Genomic DNA, 6880 nt, shown 5'->3' with positions numbered 1-6880 from the left:
CTAATATAGTTAACACCTATTTTTTAGGAAACATATAATAGTCCTTTGTAAAGCCAATCCTTACTTCAATCCCCCACTAGAAGCATGACACCACTATTCCCCTCTTTCTCCTAAATTATCTCTATTATTTCTAATTCCTAATTATCTCATAAATTATCACTAATTTAGGAAATAAACTCTCTCATAAATTATCTTAATTCATATTTATCCTCTTCCCCACATTTCATCTATATTTGTCTAAAGAAAGTATAAATTAAAAGATTAAGCAATTATTTAAATTATGTAATAACAATATTACATATTACTAAATTACAATTATTTAAATTATAACCTTAATAAATTAAATAATTATAATATATTTAATAATATTCATATTATTAATAACTTTACATTTTTATGAAATTTATAATGAAATTATGTAATGACAATATAAAATATAAATTTATGAATTATTCAATATAATTACTAAATAGTGTTTTAAAAACTAAATAACAATATTATTTAAATGTAAACCAAATAATAAAAATTTAAAATTAAACAAATAAATATTATTTAAGTATTTCAATAACTAAATATTTTATATAAAATATTAAAAATAGATAAATAATTATATAAGGAAATATTTAATATTACATAATAACTTTCAAATAAATAAATTTCAAGAACAAAAATTTTAAAATATTTTACGTATAATTTAAGTATTTCCATAATATAACAAATATTTAATATTACATAATAACTTTAAAATAAATAAAACTTAAATATTTTACATATTATTTAAATATTTAAATAACCAAATATTTTAAATAATGAAATATTTAATAAATAGTTAATATTTTAAAATTTTAAATAATGGTATTATTTAAATAAATAAAAAATATTGTAAATAACTAACTTTTAAGTACTTTAAATATCAAAAACTTTATAACTAAATCATAATTTTAAATATTTTTTGAAAAACAAAAAATAGATTAAATAACAAATTATGTACTTACTTTAAAAAATTAATAAAAAACACAAAACTAGTTATAATAGATTTAATATTATTAAATAATGAGAATATAAAATACAAAGAATTTTAAAAAATTTAAACATTATTGCAATAATGAAAAATAAATTAAATAACTTAGAGGTATTGAAGCTTCCAAATAGAAAATTTATGAAATAACTGTCAAAAAAAATATTTTTAATAGATATTAAAAATAGAATAATAATTGCTATTATTAATGTATTGATAACAAAAACTTTATTTCGGTTATGTAAATTAGTAATTCTACAAAATAACTTTCAGAAAAATAAATATTTATCATAATAATTTTGAAATCCTTATCTATATTTATTATATATTTATAACTAAAATATATATATATATATATTGTATTTTCAATAATTAGTTATTTTATTTTTATAGATATATTTTCAATAATTATGTACAAGTCTATTTTTTGTTATTTAACAAAATGTTTTGAATAATTATTGGAGATTAAACTATTTTTATTTAACTTTTTTAACTTTAGTTTATTGAACTTATTGTATTTTTGTTATAAATTTATTTTTAGTAATTATGTATTTTTGTTATAATTTATTGATTAATATTTATTAGAGATTAAACTATTACTGGAGATTACACTATTTATTGTTTAATTTAAATATTTTTAGTATTTACTCTATTTTCAAAATTATTGCATTTACATTAGTTATTTTGTTGTATTTTCATTATAAATTTTGAAGAATCTAGAATTTGGGACTGTTGATTTTATTGTCAATATTTGTATGGTTGATAAAGAGAATTAGATGGCGTTCTTAGGGCATTTTTGACTTTTCAAATGTCACTTAATGGTTGATTAATAGACTGGTTAACGACAAGTACTGGGTTGTCACATTTTGAAAGTTTGGGTACTGGATTGTCACATTTTGAAAGTTCGGGTATTGAATTGTCGCATTTTAAAGTTCAAAGACCAAATTGTCACTCGAGCCAAAGCATAGGGTACTGATCAGGAATTTTCCCTTAATTAAATTTGTAATTGTAATGGTTAAAAGCATGAAAAGGGAAAGATTATAAGATTATAATATTTCATTTAGGTTATATAGATAGTCAAGTCCTTGAGTTAATATCATTCATTTTGTTTCTCGTTTAAGAGAGAAAAACTACCAAGAAAAAGACCTACACCTACAGAACCTAATCCAATTAAATAGTCAAGGGGGTTTAGTAACCTCATCTTCCTTTTCAGACCTGGAATCCGACACTTCTGCATTCACCAAAGGGAGTTAGGGTTGTTCATAAGAAGATCCTACCCGACCAAACTGACCAAGCTGGACCGACCCAACCCGAGTCGGTTGGGTTTTCTTTAGCATCGGTCGGTTTCGAGTTGTAAAAAATCATAAACCGATGGTTCGGGTCGGTTTTGGTTTTCATGTGTGAAAACCGAAAGCGATCCGAACCGAACCGACTTAGTAGTACTTAGTTCCTAGTTAATTAAGTTGTCTCTATCCTAGTTACAATCTAACTTAATTTCTAGTCTTCTAGTTAGGAATAACATTAATGACAAGTATTGTAAGACAAGTAGACAAGGAATTTTTTTGAAAAAGTTTAAAGAAAAGAATCAAAGGATCCTAGTTTCTATGGTCTTTTACACCAAATAGGCAACCAATTACAATTAGAATTACTGCCAAACCAAGTGGCTCTAGCATGATCACACATGAATAATGCATGCATTATGCTTTCAGGAGCTTTTCCACATTTTTGCACAGCTCATCCTCTCTAATATCTTTTGCACAACACTTGTTCACAACGACAATGTTGTTGTAACAGCATTTCCATATAAAATGTTTAATTAATTATTGGAGGGACTCTAATGGCCCAAGTGTTTTTTTTTCGGATTTTGCTAGACATGGAGGATGGAGCATTTCCTTGGGAAATTAATGAGTGACAACAAATTGATAAGTAGATTTGACAGAAAATCTGCATTTAAATACGGCATCCATATAAGTTTATATTCTCCCCCAAACCTTGGAATATCTATGTTGTATATATTTGGCCTGACTTCCATTTATAAAGTTTGTACTTGATTTGTCTTCAAAATCAGGAAAAAGTGATTAATAAATGTTTTATTAGTATTTATTAATAGTTAGACGCCATTAGGCACCACATAAGCGGAACAGTAAATAAACATCTTTATATTAGGGGAAATGTTAAAATGAAGTTTTTCCCAGCAATTAACTTACACGTAAACCAAAACAAACATTTATAAGAAAAATAGGCGTACCAAATAGCATAACGGGACAAATACCCACATCCTAGGATTTTGATTGGACATCAATCAAATCCTCAGCCAATCTACTAGTGATAGTCCTGGGTCTTGGTTCCATTGGTTTGAAGTGGGGAAGTCCTTTAATCCAAGGATCCCCCAAATATTCATCCCATTTCCATTAGCCACACTCCAACAAGCTCCTCCTTTTAGCACATCTCTGCCTGCCAATAAGCTTCTGAATCCCCATGAACAATTTGGGGGGACTTTCAAACTCCAGAGGTTTTTCCGAAAAAGGTACCACCTTCTTAAAATTTTTGCCCATAAACTTTCTTTATTTGTACAAAACCTCCAAGCTAACTTGGATAAAAAAGCTAGACTAAACAGATGAGGGTCTTTAAAACCTAGTCCTCTCATAAATTTACTCTTTTAGATACTGGCCCAACTAACCTAATTCACCTTTTATCGGTCTTTAGTTTCCCCTCACATAAATTTCCTTTGGATCTTTGCTATTTGCTTACAAATACCTACAGGAATCAGGAAACACAACATAGCACATGATGGAATTGCCGGTAAGATAAGTTTGATCATGACCCCCCTTCCTTGTAGAAGACAAAAAAGTTGTTTTCCACCCATTTGATTTATTTTCCATTCTTTCACACAGATAATTGAATGGGGAATTTACTCTTTTGATGCCCATTCCATATTGTTACAGAAAATTTCGATTAAAGAAAATTTTCCATCCTTCCTTGGGTGCAAGCTAGGATTAAAGAAAATTTCGATTCACCTTTTCACCCGAAGCCTGATCATATTGTTACAGGATTAATAAGAGCTTGGGCAATTAATGGAGATAAATATAATGTTGTACCGACTTAGAAAACTTCACAATTTCTATGCCAATATGTATGATTTTGTTAAAAAACAATTGCAACATCCGCAAATAATATATTGATTTTTTTTCTGATCAATGTAATAATTATATTTGCTTTCAAAAAATAAATTCATATGTATTAGCATGGAATACCCCAATACACACGGAAAGGGGTGTATCAGTAATTTGGACCACACACTTGTTTACTTGAATTTGTTTGTAGCTGAAACAGACATAGAAATGCATGCATATGGATGGCATATTATTATTGAATCGGAGACCCAGAAAACCTTTATTCTTTCTAATCAATGTCCTTTTGCCCCATCCAACCCAGCTGAAACTTTTAATGTCTTTGGCCCAAGCTGAATTTAAACGTAGCAGCTCAATGAAGAGAACATGTTTAATATTGTTGAATGGTTGATATCCAATCACACAGTGGACACAAGGAAGAGATCCAAACCGAGTCCTAACTTGGTCATCCACAGGGCAAATAGTCGCTTTATTTTCTCACAAAATAATTGCTTCAATATTGCAGCAGAATGAGAATTGTACCTGGCAATTAACCTCTCCAGAAGAAGAGACTAAAGATGCTCGGTGCTTGGCAAATGGCAAGAATGAGCAAAAAAATGGGTTGGCAGGATGTGAACCAAACGGACCCTAAGTGGATTAATGTTGAAAACATCTCAAACCTAGGGCCTGGCCCAGTGGCCCCCCACACAAGGTGGTGGTCCCTTTGAAGAAATTAGTCTTTTCTGGTGGTCTCTCATCATTTTGGTCGACTCTAAACATTTTAGGTAAAAATTAATAGAAATGTAACAAAAAAGTTAATATATAATGAGTTTATCTATTCAGTGTTTGTTGAGCAAGAATTCTGCTTGTAAATCCTTAACTTTGCCTGTTATGTCAACCCAGCATATAGCTAGATTCTAAACCAATGGATTTTGCAAAGGATATAATGTCTGATCAATAGTCATCAAAAAGTATGTCTGTCCATGTGGTATGCTCTTGCCTTTTTTTGAAATTGTCACATCAACATAAGAAAAAAAAACTGTATTTTTTTGTTTTGAAAATTAAAAACATGATTAGTTTTGTTTCAAAAGGCTATTCATTTTTTGAAACAATCAAAATAATATTTTCTAAAATAAAAACAATTTTTGCATATAAACAGATATTACCATATGAAAAACAAATTTTCCAATTTGATCACCATCAGGTGGTGAGCTTATGTTTTAAAGAAGGCAAGTCACCAGATGCAGATGATGAAAACATGTTCTTTAAATCAAGTATTCAATAACATATTTTTGGTTCCAGTTTTGGAAGAAGAAACATATAGATAACCAAAAACATGTTTTGGTTTTGTTAATTTTGTCTTTGGAACTATCAAGAAAAACAATTAATGTTGAAGAACACCTCCTACATGTCATCGCCATTTTATCTCATAATTTTTCTGCCCTTGTAAATGTGTAAAACATCCAGATGGTGTTAGAACAATTTATATTATCATCATCATCATCACTAGGGGCGGAGCCATGTATAAAGCTCCCACCCCCCCCCCCCCCAAAAAAAAAAAAAAAAAAAAAAAAAAAAAAAACTTTTTTCTAAAATCGTTATTATTAGTGGGTGCAGGTAGGGGCATTCAGATAATAAAGTGGGTTCTTGCTATATTTTATAATCTAAACCTTGTCCCGACCATATGGCATTTGCTACATGAATATATTTATCATTCCGATTATTCCCATACCTATTTGTCAACTTATTAGCATTTAAATCATTTCTTACTTCAACTCATGTTTTCATCTACCCTAGCTCTTGTTGCCCCTCCAACTTTATCAAAACACTTCCACCTATGGTTGCTATAGACGGTCATTTATGCATGTGACCAATCCATCACATCAACATCAAAAAATGTAATTTGAATGCTGCTATTTAATCCATTCAATTCTCTCTCATTGAGTTTCATATTTAAGATATTAACTCCCTCTCTCTCTCTCTCTATCTATCTATCCGTGTATATATATCGCACACATTGTATTCTATATTTAAAGTATTTTTGTTTCTCATCATTAAATTCCTTTAATTAAATCCATAACAATATTTTTAATGTAAAATCCATATTTTGAAAAATAACCGAAAACAATTTTTTTTTGTCTAGGTGGTGGTGAAGCAATTCAACCATTTGAGTCAATCCGGTCAACCCATTATGCTATAATTAAATAATAAAAACTTAAAAATATATAAAAATCAAAATTTACACAGATATAAACAATTTACAGAAAATGTCGGGTGCACCTATAATATTATATATTTGTCATATTAAACAAAAACGACTATGATAAATAAGAAGTATTTTCATTAATGACAGAAGTGGAATAAAAAATTTAAATACATATGAGGTCCAAGGTCTTTGGATTTTTTTACTAAGATGCCCCTTTTAAAATTTTGTCCCTCTCTACTTTAAGGGTAGGGAATATAATTTGAAAACTCTTATTCAATTCATTTAATTAATTTTCTCTATTTAAGTTCTATATTTGAGGTATTAACTACCATTTTCTCTCTCTCTCTCATTGAAAACTATATTAGAGTATTTTTATTTATCATCATTAAATTCATAACAATAACTTTAATAATAATATAAAACCTATATTTCAAAAACCAACAGAACACAAAATTGCTATTTCACCTAGGCAATGGGGAAGAAGATTAACCATTTGGGTCAAATTAGCCAACCAATGATTCCATAGTTAAATAATAAAAACTTAAA

Source organism: Nelumbo nucifera, chromosome 1, assembly GCF_055504915.1.
Source record: "Nelumbo nucifera cultivar China Antique chromosome 1, China Antique-T2T, whole genome shotgun sequence".
Taxonomy (NCBI): Eukaryota; Viridiplantae; Streptophyta; class Magnoliopsida; order Proteales; family Nelumbonaceae; genus Nelumbo; species Nelumbo nucifera.
This window is presented reverse-complemented; position numbering follows the sequence as displayed.